General features: G+C 43.9%; 1 pseudogene; it reads right to left on the bottom strand.

The window, feature by feature from the left end:
* Nucleotides 1-6,761: 6,761 nt before the first annotated feature.
* On the bottom strand, nt 6,762-11,634 carry LOC135515527 (TAF6-like RNA polymerase II p300/CBP-associated factor-associated factor 65 kDa subunit 6L; annotated as a pseudogene).
* Between the last annotated feature and the right edge of the window lie 609 nt (nt 11,635-12,243).

Below are 12,243 nucleotides of genomic sequence, written 5' to 3'. Positions count from 1 at the left end.
TGAACCGTCCATGTCCGTGCAGGAAGAAGATATATTCCTTGAGGTTGCAAATGACGGTGGCCTTAAAAGTATGTTTGAGGTAACTTCATCTCTGCCGACCTTCTAGATTAAAATCAAGGCTGAATATCCTGAGATCGCCACAAAAGCACTGAAAACGTTGCTTCCATTTCCAACAGCCTATTTCTGCGAAGCAGGGTTTTCCGCAATGATGCCAAAAAAAAAAAAAATTACGGAGTAGACTGGACATAAGGAACATGTCACTGTCTCCCATCACCCCTAGATGGGACCATCTTGTTGCCGGGAAACAAGCTCAGGGCTCCCACTGATTCAGCAACATGTTGAGTTGTAATGTTTTTATTAAATGGTCATTAGAGAAAAATATGCACTTTATGTTTTTATAATATCATCACATTGGACCTAATTAAACTAAAATATTATGAAAAAACATTTATACTAAACTTATTTTTCCATTATTTTACCAGGTACGTTGACTGAGAACACGTTCTCATTTGCAGCAACGACCTGGGGAATAGTTACAGGGGAGAGGAGGGGGATGAATGAGCCAATTGGGGATTATTATAATTGGGGATTATTAGGTGACTGTGATGGTTTGAGGGCCAGATTGGGAATTTAGCCAGGACACCAGGGTTAACACCCCTACTCTTACAATAAGTGCCATGGAATCTTTAATGACCTCAGAGAGCCAGGACACCGGTTTAACGTCCCATCCGAAAGACGGCACCCTGGGGGATTGGGATATTTTTTAGACCAGAGGAAAGAGTGCCTCCTACTGGCACTCCAACACCACTTCCAGCAGCATCTGGTCTCCCACCCAGGAACTGACCAAGACCAACCCTGCTTAGCTTCAGAAACAAGCCAGCAGTGGTATGCAGGGTGGTATGCTGCTGGCCTTATCGATATTCCGGTCGTGTCGTCATCTTAAAATCTGTATATCATTCATATAGACAGAACTGAAAAGACCGAACACAATCTCATACCCATATTACAAATCTCAGCAACAGTGAGATTACATCATAAACATATTCCTATATCCAATGATAACTAGGAAGATACCACCTCAATGCATACCCACATCCAGTTTAACACCCTCACAATGACCTAATTCAAGAGAATGACCTAATAAGCACTGCTGTGGATGATGTGTTTAGAGAGGCAATGTGGGTGCCTAGGAGGCTGGGCAGCTGGCTGGTGGGGTGCCAGGGCAGGGTTGCCAGTACTGGGCACAGGCTCTGAGTCATGGTCCACGGGCCCTCACTCTTTCACACAGAAACAGAGTCTAAGCAGGGCAGAACTACCACTAACTGGGCTGCTGTCAATGACAAAGCGTCATCAGAGAGCTCCTCTCCCAAGATAGGGTACAGTTCCCATTTGATTTGGTAAAAGAAAGGTACATTATAAAACTGCAAGAAAAACATGTACAGAGCATGCCCAGAATGAAAATAGGGTTCAACTATGGATAAGGAAAACTTACACCACAACTGTTTTGTGCATTCGTGAACATGACAGTCCTAAGCCATTGCATTCATTAGGGACTGACTGTATTGTCAGTCCTTTAGATGACTACCACTTGTAATAGCAAAGTGTAGGACTTCGATTCTAACCACAATTGTTTCTGGAGTACCTATAGGCATGCCATTCTTGTTAGTTTTGAGTCATAGTATGGAGTTGGAGAAATGAAAATGCTTTGTTTCTCATGACACAAAGCATTCTTAGGAAACTATGCAGTATTTTGTTTTTTTATGTATTATTTCTTACACTGTTACCCCAGGAAATCTGAAGTCGTCTTACTTACAGCCTGGGGGAACTATTGGATATAAGAGCAATATCAACTTACCAACATTACGACCATGTCACGTTCTGACCTGAGTTCCTTTGTTTTGTCTTTTGTTTGAGTATGGTCAGGGCGTGAGTTGGGTGGGTTGTCTATGTTAGTTTTTCTATGATTTTCTATTTCTGTGTTTGGCCTGGTATGGTTCTCAATCAGAGGCAGCTGTCAATCGTTGTCCCTGATTGAGAACCATATTTAGGTAGCCTGTTTTCGATTGTGTTTTGTGGGTGGTTGTTTTCAGTCTTTGTGTGTCTGCACCAGACAGAACTGTTCCGGTTGTTTCTTTGTTGTTTTGTTATTCAGTGTTCAGTTTTCATTAAATAAGATGAACACTTCCCACGCTGCACTTTGGTCCTCACCTTCTTCCCACGACAGCCGTTACAGACCAGGAATACGACTTTCCCGAAGCGGATCCTCTGTTTGGCCTACCACCCAGGACAATGGATCGGATCCCAGTAGGCGACCCAAAACAACAGCGCCGCAGAAGGGGCAGACAGAGCGGTCTTCTGGTCAGGCTCCGTAGACGGGCACACCGCCCACTCCCAAGTATACTACTCGCCAATGTCCAGTCACTTCAGGAAACAGCAGAGGGAGCACCCCCCTATCCACATCGATGGGACAGTAGTGGAGAGGGTAGTGAGTTTTAAGTTCCTCGGCGTACACATCACGGACAAACTGAATTGGTCCATCCACACAGACAGCGCCGTGAAGAAGGCGCAGCAGCGCCTCTTCAACCTCAGGAGGCTGAAGAAATTCGGCTTATCACCAAAAGCACTCACAAACTTTTACAGATGCGCAATCGAGAGCATCCTGTCGGGCTGTATCACCACCTGGTACGGCAACTGCTCCGCCCACAACCGTAAGGCTCTCCAGAGGGTAGTGAGGTCTGCACAACACATCACCGGGGGCAAACTACCTGCCCTCCAGGACACCTACACCACCCAATGTCACAGGAAGGCCATAAAGATCATCAAGGACAACAACCACCCGAGCCACTGCCTGTTCACCCCGCTATCATCCAGAAAGCGAGGTCAGTACAGGTGCATCAAAGCAGGGACCGAGAGACTGAAAAACAGCTATCTCAAGGCCATCAGACTGTCAAACAGCCATCACTAACATTGAGTGGCTTCTGCCAACATACTGACTCAATCTCTAGCCACTTTAATAAATAATAATTGGATGTAATAAAGGTATCACTAGTCACTTAAACAATACCACTTTATATAATGTTTACATATCCTACATGACTCATCTCATATGTATATACTGTACTCTATACCATCTACTGCATCTTGCCTATGCTGTTCGGCCATCACTCATCCACATATGTATATGTACATATTCATTCCTTTACACTTGTGTGTATAAGGTAGTTGTTGTGAAATTCTTAAATTACTTGTTATATATTACTGCACGGTCAGAAAACAAGCATTTTGCTACACTCACATTAACATCTGCTAACCATGTGTATGCGACCAATAAAATGTGTTTTTATTTTATTTGAGATAGCACAGCTGGCCCTGCAAATACCAATTGTGTCTGTTATTAGTTATTGTTAAGACTGTCTGTTATTAGTTATTGTTAAGACTGTCTGTTATTGTTAAGACTGTCTGTTATTAGTTATTGTTAAGACTGTCTGTTAGTTATTGTTAAGACTATCTGGCTTCTCAGATACTTTTATCTCTTATCTTTTTAAAACACACAGGATGTAGAAAGACAGTGTCTATACACAAACGCAGGCAGAATACTCAAACGCAGGCAGAATACTCAAACGCAGGCAGAATACTCAAACGCAGGCAGAATACACAAACAGAATACACAAACGCAGGCAGAATACACAAACGCAGGCAGAATACACAAACAGAATACACAAACACAGGCAGAATACACAAACACAGGCAGAATACTCAAACACAGGCAGAATACTCAAACACAGGCAGAATACTCAAACACAGGCAGAATACTCAAACACAGGCAGAATACTCAAACACAGGCAGAATACACAAACACAGGCAGAATACACAAACACAGGCAGAATACTCAAACACAGGCAGAATACTCAAACGCAGGCAGAATACTCAAACGCAGGCAGAATACTCAAACGCAGGCAGAATACACAAACGCAGGCAGAATACACAGGCAGAATACACAAACACAGGCAGAATACACAAACACAGGCAGAATACACAAACACAGGCAGAATACACAAACACAGGCAGAATACACAAACACAGGCAGAATACACAAACACAGGCAGAATACTCAAACACAGGCAGAATACACAAACACAGGCAGAATACTCAAACGCAGGCAGAATACACAAACGCAGGCAGAATACACAAACAGAATACACAAACACAGGCAGAATACACAAACACAGGCAGAATACACAAACACAGGCAGAATACACAAACACAGGCAGAATACAAACACAGGCAGAATACACAAACACAGGCAGAATACACAAACGCAAGCAGAATACTCAAACACAGGCAGAATACTCAAACACAGGCAGAATACACAAACACAGGCAGAATACACAAACGCAAGCAGAATACTCAAACACAGGCAGAATACTCAAACACAGGCAGAATACTCAAACACAGGCAGAATACTCAAACACAGGCAGAATACTCAAACACAGGCAGAATACTCAAACACAGGCAGAATACACAAACACAGGCAGAATATACAAACACAGGCAGAATACACAAACACAACCCTTCTACGGGTTTTACATTCATAAAAGAAAATCACCGCATCACATTATTTACATCATTCTACATAGTCCAAATAAATATTTTCTGTTGACTATGAATATATAATCTTTTAAACATATTTACAATCAAGATGACTTTAATGGCCCTTAGCGGCCTACGTGTAGACTAGATTACCATCTGGTGGTCATATTCACATATCTGTTAAAGTTGTTATAAACAAATAATTATATGTATTCATCCCCAAGAGGAAGACTATTAGCTGTACTGCTATAGCAGTACAGAGGACCAAATCACCATATACTGTATATTTCGATGTCTTTGAATGACTGAAATGTAATGCTAATGGGGAGAGTTGGGAACCGTGTCCTGGTTACCTCGGAATAGAGTAGATATGTAGGCTTGCTTGCCCCATCTATAGTTCTGAGGATGGGGTAGGTTGAATGTCAGGCTCTTGCTTGTTGTAGTTTGTTATTGAGGATAGTGTAGAGTACTGTATGCTGTTCAAGAGACTGCTTTAGGGCCGATGTACACAACACAACTATTTCAAAGATTTTCAGTTGATACAAAGAAATCAGTCAATTGAAATAAATTCATTAGGCCCTAATAGATGGATGTCACATGACTGGGAATACAGATATGCATCGATCAGTCACATACCTTTTTTTTCAAAGGTCGGGCGTGGATCAGAAAACCAGTCAGTATCTGGCATGACCACCATGTGCCATCTCCTTCGCATAGAGTTGCTCAGCCTGTTGATTGTCGCCTGTGGAATGTTGACCCACTCCTCTGTGCAAAGTTGCTGGATATTGGCGGGAACTGGAACACGCTGTCGTACACCTTGATCCAGAGCATCCCAAACATGCTCAATGGGTGACATGTCTGGTGAGTATGCAGGCCAGGGACATTTTCAGGTTCCAGGAGTTGTGTACAGATCTTTGCAACACGGTGTTGTGCATTATCATGCTGAAACATGAGGTAATGGCGGCTGATGAATGGCACAACAATGGGCCTCAGGATCTCGTCATGGTATCTCTGTGCATTACAATTGCCATCTATAAAATGCAATTGTGTTTGTTGTCTATAGCTTATGCTTTGCCCATACCATAACCCCACCACCACCGGGCACTTTTCACAACGTTGACACCAGCAAACCACTCGCTCACACGACGCCATCTGCCCGGGAAAGTTGAAACCGGGATTCATCCGCGAAGAGCACACTTCTCCAGCGGCCATCGAAGGTGAGCATTTGCCCACGGAAGTCGGTTACGATGCCGAACTGCAGTCAGGTAAAGACCCTGGTGAGGACAACGAGCACACGGAGGAGCTTCCTTGAGATGTTTTCTGACAGTTTTTACAGAAATTCCTTGGTTGTGCAAACCCAGTTTCATCAGCTGTCCGGGTGGCTGGTCTCAGACGATCCCACAGGTGAAGAAGCTGGATGTGGAGGTCCAGGGCTTTTTCTGCAGATACAAAATACTTGTGAATCTTAACTGAAGAAACAAAAAATAGTGGGGAGAACGGTCAATCTGGTCCACGCAAATTTTTTCAGTGTGTTAAGAAAAAAGTAGTATTTTTTTTTTTAAATAAAAAAATTAAGACAGGTCAAAATGTATTTGAAAACACATTTCAAGATCTGACATAACAGTAGCCTACCTTTTGGGCTTTACATTTGCTATATCTAGGATTCTAGGTAGACTTTTTTTTCACGTTTTAAGGTTTGACCCATGTGAAGACAATGTTGAAGAAACAAAAGTTTATTCCTTAAACAGTGGCAGGCAAACGACAGGTCAAGGCAGGCAGGGTCAAAAATCCAGAGAGGGTGGAAGGTCCAGGACAGCAGGCTCAGTGTCAGGTCAGGCAGAACGGTCAGAACAAAACCAACTGGCAACAGACAAACAGAGAACACCGGTATAAATACACAGGGGATAATGGGGCGACACTTGGAGGGGGGTGGAGACAAGCACAAAGACAGGTGAAACAGATCAGGGCTTGTCACTTTTAAGCATTTTGAAGTGAAGAGCGGTGTGGAGCCAAATGAGTAGGCTCACCTAAAAGACTCAGAAAGCCTGTCAGTTCACTGACACGGAGATAGGCTATTTAAAGAGTGCATTGTGGGTGGAGGCATTGACTGACAAATCTATGGATTTAGCAGCCTACCTGTTATTTCTTAAATAGGAAGAAATAAACTCCAACACAATCAAATGTATTTATAAAGCCTTTTTTACATCAGCAGATGTCACAAAGTGCTGTTCAGAAACCCAGACCAAAACCCCAAACAGCAAACAATGCAGATGTGTACATATAGCCTAATAAGCAACTGAAAAATATTGACATTTCATAAATGACATGACCCTCCCCTGGACTAGATTTTTTTTAAATGAAACCCCTTGACTGAAATATTAAAAGCATGAACCTCCCACATTTTCAATCAGGTACCCATTATGTAAATGTCAATCCATCCCTAAGCAATAGAAGTTGCTTCCTTTCAGTTTGACTGTCCACCAATCCCAAGGACAATGTGTAAGATGATAGAAAGTAATTACCTGTTTGCACTGAGAAGTGCATTGTAAATTGTACAGTTATTGTATGCAACTTAATAATATATGCAACTAAATCAAATATTTATAAATAATATCAAATATCAAATAGCGACAGCTGTGCTTTACAGGTGCAATTAGACTTGAGTGTGTTGCTCAAAGGCACAGACAGAGAATTTCACCTCGTCGGCTCGGTGATTCGAACCAACAACCTTTTGGTTACTAGCCCAACCCTCTTAACCACCTGCTCACAGTACATGGCGGGCAGGGGGATGTGGTCCAGTCATTCCAGGGGGTTCCAGCTCCCCCAGGTGCCTGCAGGGGAATGGCGATGCCCAGGGTGGCCTCGGAGAGAGGCTGGGCCCGGCGGAAACAACACTGCCGAAGCGTGGCTGGGTGCTGCCGCCCCCCTCTGCTGGCAGGGACAGAGACAGGGCTCTAATTTTTAGCAGGTGGTCCACTGCCACCTGCAGGACAGAGAGGGCATTGATACTTGGTGGTTGACAGGGAGTTTAACCAACATAAAAATGCAAAGTGCTTTGAGATTGGGTGAAAGGTCATACATAAATGCAATTTGTAACAATTCGTTATTGGGATTCTCTTGTATTACTTTGGACAGCTCTGTTTGCATCACAGAAAACATTTCAGATTCAGTGACTTGGTCTGCTGTACTCACCAGGATTGCTCCATAGACTTGTGTCTGTCTGCTTTCACCTGGGCATTGGAGACAGAGTAGTCATCCAGGACAACTTGCAGGTAAGGGTATTTAACTCGCTCAATAGCCTACAAAGACAGACAACACACACAGTGATCAACAAAGCCAAGGATCTCTAAATGAAAGAAATTCTATTTTCATACATAGATAATCAAGATGGATGGGAGGTGAATACATTTCCTCTAAGTGCATGTAGCCCCCTACAACTCCACAGTGAGAACACAGTGGGCGGACCGGGTTTGACAGAACCTTCTGCAGAGACAGCAGAATCTGGTGGTACAGACCACTGACCAGGTCTCCATGGGTCCTGGCAAAGACACGGGTTTAGAAGGGAATTAGATCAATGGTTGAAGTATGGCCATGTTTCTACTCCACCATCTTGTGTAGAGGAAATGATAAGACATCTTAACAGGATGGATCGGTGTGGTGTCTGACTTCCGTTTGGTGTCTAATGTCAAGGTCACACAATAAAATATATGTTATTTAGCAGACACTTTTATCCAAAGTGACTTAAGTCATGCGTGCATACAGTTATATGTATGGGTAGACCCAGTGGGAATTGAGCCCTTACCCTAGCAGTTGCAAGCGCCATGCTCTCCCGACAGAGCCACACAACACATGAATATCAGATTGGTATAAAGGGAGAGGAGGACGACACTGGGAACATAACTTTCAGGGCCCCGTGTATTGAGAGCTGGATAACATACCAGAACATGTGGGTGACCCACAGAGCTGCGTACTCCCTAAGGGTCCAGTGGTCGTTGAGGGAGTTGGAGGCGGCCAGCGGCTCCAGGATGCAGTACACGACGCTGGACACCAGGATGCGTACGTACAAGCCGAGGTACAGGTAAAGGTTCTGAACCAGGCTCTTCACCATATGGAGAACGCAGTTAAGCTGCTCTCGTTCATGGCTCAGACTTCACCTAGGGTGGCAGAGTGGAGAGAGGAGTGGATGAGAGGAGAACAGACTTCACCCGGGGGGGGGGGGGGGGTGGAGAGAAGGGTGGATGACATGATGACATGATGACATGTACAAACTATTGCAGGAGGGAAGCAGTCTTACAGTTGGACTGGAGACCCAGCAAAGCCACATGTAGAATACATAAATTAATCCTCCATGGATTACATGTTAGAGCGATTTCAACAGTTTCTCCATTCAATTGAGTTGTATTCCATGGAGATCTCAGGGGAAAACTGTAGTGTGCTTTCATAAGGGGTGGGTCCTCTCCTAGTATGAGCCAGGTGATAGGCTGATTGTACTTAAGTAGATGCTCAGAGAGAGTTTGTACAGCACCGGATAATTTGAAGGAGGGCAAAAAGAGGGCTCAACAACTCTGCAAAAGCTATGGGAGTAAATCTCACTCAATGTTCACATTTACTCAGAGCCCTTACCTGTATCTTAAACTTCCAGGTTCCCTTTCCTATCAGATACAGTAAGACATGTTCACAAGTAGGAGAACAAATCATAGTCACTATAAATGTTACAACATCTCATAAACACAGAATGTGCATTGATTTGACTTTTATATGGTGGCTTTGGAAGTATGCTTGTGGTCATTGCCCATTTGGAAGACCCATTTGCGATCAAGCTTGAACTTCCTGACTGATGTCTGAAGATGTTTCTTCAATATATCCATAGAATTTTCCTCCCTCATGATGCCATCTATTTTGTGATGTGCACCAGTCCCTCCTACAGCAAAGCACCCCCACAACATGATGCTGCCATCCCCGTGCTTCACGGTTGGGATGGTGTACTTCGGCATGCAAGCCTCCGCCTTTTTCCTCCAAACATAACGATGGTCATTATGGCCAAACAGTTCCATTTTTGTTTCATCAGACCAGAGGACATTTCTCCAAAAAGTACAATCTTTATCACCATGTGCAGTTGCAAATCGTTGTCTGGCTTTTTTATGGCAGTTTTGGAGCAGTGGCTTCTTCTTTGCTGAGCGGCCTATCAGGTTATGTTGATATAGGACTCGTTTTACTGTGGATATAGATACTTTTGTACCCGTTTCCTCCGGCATCTTCACAAGGTCCTTTGCTGTTGCTCTGGGATTGATTTGCACTTTCCGCACCAAAGTATGTTCATCTCTAGGAGACAGAACGCTTCTCCCTCCTGAGCGGTATGACGGCTGTGTGGTCCCATGGTATTTACACTTGTGTACTGTTGTTTGTACAGATGAACGTGGTACCTTCAGGAGTTTGGAAATTGCTCCCAAGGATGAACCAGACTTGTGGAGGTCTACACATTTTTTCTGAGGTCTTGGCTAATTTCTTTTGATTTCCCCATGATGTCAAGCAAAGAGGCACTGAGTTTGAAGGTAGGCCTTGAAATACATCCACAAGTACACCTCCAATTGACTTCAATTAGCCTATCAGAAGCTTCTAAAGTCATGACATCATTTTCTGGAATTTTCCAAGCTGTTTAAAGGCACAGTCAATTTAGTGTATGTGAACTTCTGACCCACTGGAATTGTGATACAGTGAGTTATAAGTGAAAAAATATGTCTGTAAACAATTGTAGGACAAATTACTTGTGTCACACACAAAGTAGATGTCCTAACGGACTTGCCAAAACTATAGTTTGTTAACAAGAAATGTGTGGAGTGGTTGAAAAACGAGTTTTAATGACTCCAACTTAAGTGTAAACTTCTGACTTGATATATATTTAAGGAGTGCATGGGACAGTATTGGAGGATTTGGCTATACCGACATCTATGGATAGCATAATAGTATTTGTCAAACAGGTAGGCCTACCACGTTTTTGAATAGGACGAAATAGGCTCCAATTCTACATGTAATTATATGATTTGGCCCATAAAAATAGTTGGTGCGCGCGTGAACATATAGGAGGTCCCTTACCAGGCAAAAAATAATATTACTTTAACCCCTGCATCAGAGTTACAATGTTGCAAATTACACTTTTATTTAACATATCATTTAATATTCCTTTAGAACTGTAAAAGGAGTGAGATCATTTGAGCTTTGGAAACAAGTGCTTTCATAAATGCATGGCGGGCCTCGTTTTGCTGGAGCAGTGGAAAATACGCTTTCTGTCAATGACCCAGTCTTACCAAATATGGTTTATTTACATACCGAATTGATTGTCCAACATACATTTCAGCATTTCTTCAATTCGTGGCCCGCCTAGAGTGGTCTCTTCCCTCTGCTGTGATGCTGCATTGCAGTCAGCGATGTTTTCTCTCGGTAGCTGTCCATGGTCCTGAAATCGAATCAAAGAAATCCAGAACTTCAGAAAGTTCACATTATTTGGCTCGGTCAGCCTGGTCCTACGTAGCGCAATGTTTTGGGTGGCCATTACACATATCAGGGCTATGAGCCTCTGCAGCACATACTGCCAATGGAGAGTCTCTCTGTCAATAGCCCGTTGGGCTTGGGCATCGATAGAAGGCCGCATCATTTTGCTTGGAATTAACGAGCCATGGTATCTCCAACTCTCTCGCCATCCTCATATTGTAGTTGGCCATCGAACATTTTCGTTGCCCCTCAACTCTCAAATTCCCTACCTTATCCTGCTATGGCCCAGCCTGCACTAACATATCCCGTAAAGATCCATTCATATCGCGACGAATCTGAGTCCGGGTCTCAGATAGTAGGGTCTCTGCCCGCATTGTTTGGAGGTGTGGCTAAGCCTGGTGCGACCACCTGTTCTTGTCCACCCAGGGAGCTGTCATCATCGGTGGAACTGAACGACTCGGACTCATCCGGTTCGCCATCTTCACTGCGAGAACCAGCGAGCGGGGGTTCGTCCGTCCCTGCGGATGAACGTCCTTGGATGCTTGTTCTCCACATCGGTTGGACATTTCAGCAGCGAATCTCTTTGGCTTAGAGATTGTGCCTCGTCTCGTTAGTTTAAAAATATATATTCGCTTCTGGCCACACTAACGCCATCGATTTAACTGCATTATGTAACTGTGTGGCTTCCCTAAGCCGGGAGCAGACATCTTCAGCCAGCAAAGCAGCCACATCGTCACTAAGCTTAACTCGCGCACTTTCGGCCATGACTCATGAGTTTGACTCGTACGCTTCAGTGACGCGCCTCTGCTCCCTGTCCACCATGCTTACAGCGCCGCCTCGTGGAAATGGCTGAAAAATAAACCACAGGTGCAACTTGTGTAAGCTTTTGTTTGTTATGTCGTAAACTAGCCACTTTGCGTGCACCAATGCCAAGCGATGTGCAAAGCGACACAGACAATTCCAGACTTGCTCACTTAGCAGATCAGGAATTGTCCATCACGCCGACCACCAAGCCCCCGCCCTTTAATTTAAAAGGAAGACCCTCCTGGCGGTGGTTTAAATGCATAGTGCAGCCACACAGCTGTCAAATTGACCAAGCTCAGCAAAACGCTTCCCCGTTTGAATTGATTATTTTGAGCTTAAGACTGTATTAAGATACAATGA

This window comes from Oncorhynchus masou, chromosome 27 (genome assembly GCF_036934945.1).
Source record: "Oncorhynchus masou masou isolate Uvic2021 chromosome 27, UVic_Omas_1.1, whole genome shotgun sequence".
In the NCBI taxonomy this organism is placed as follows: Eukaryota; Metazoa; Chordata; class Actinopteri; order Salmoniformes; family Salmonidae; genus Oncorhynchus; species Oncorhynchus masou.
Note: the sequence above shows the minus strand (reverse complement) of the source record. Positions and strands in the feature narration are given on the sequence as shown.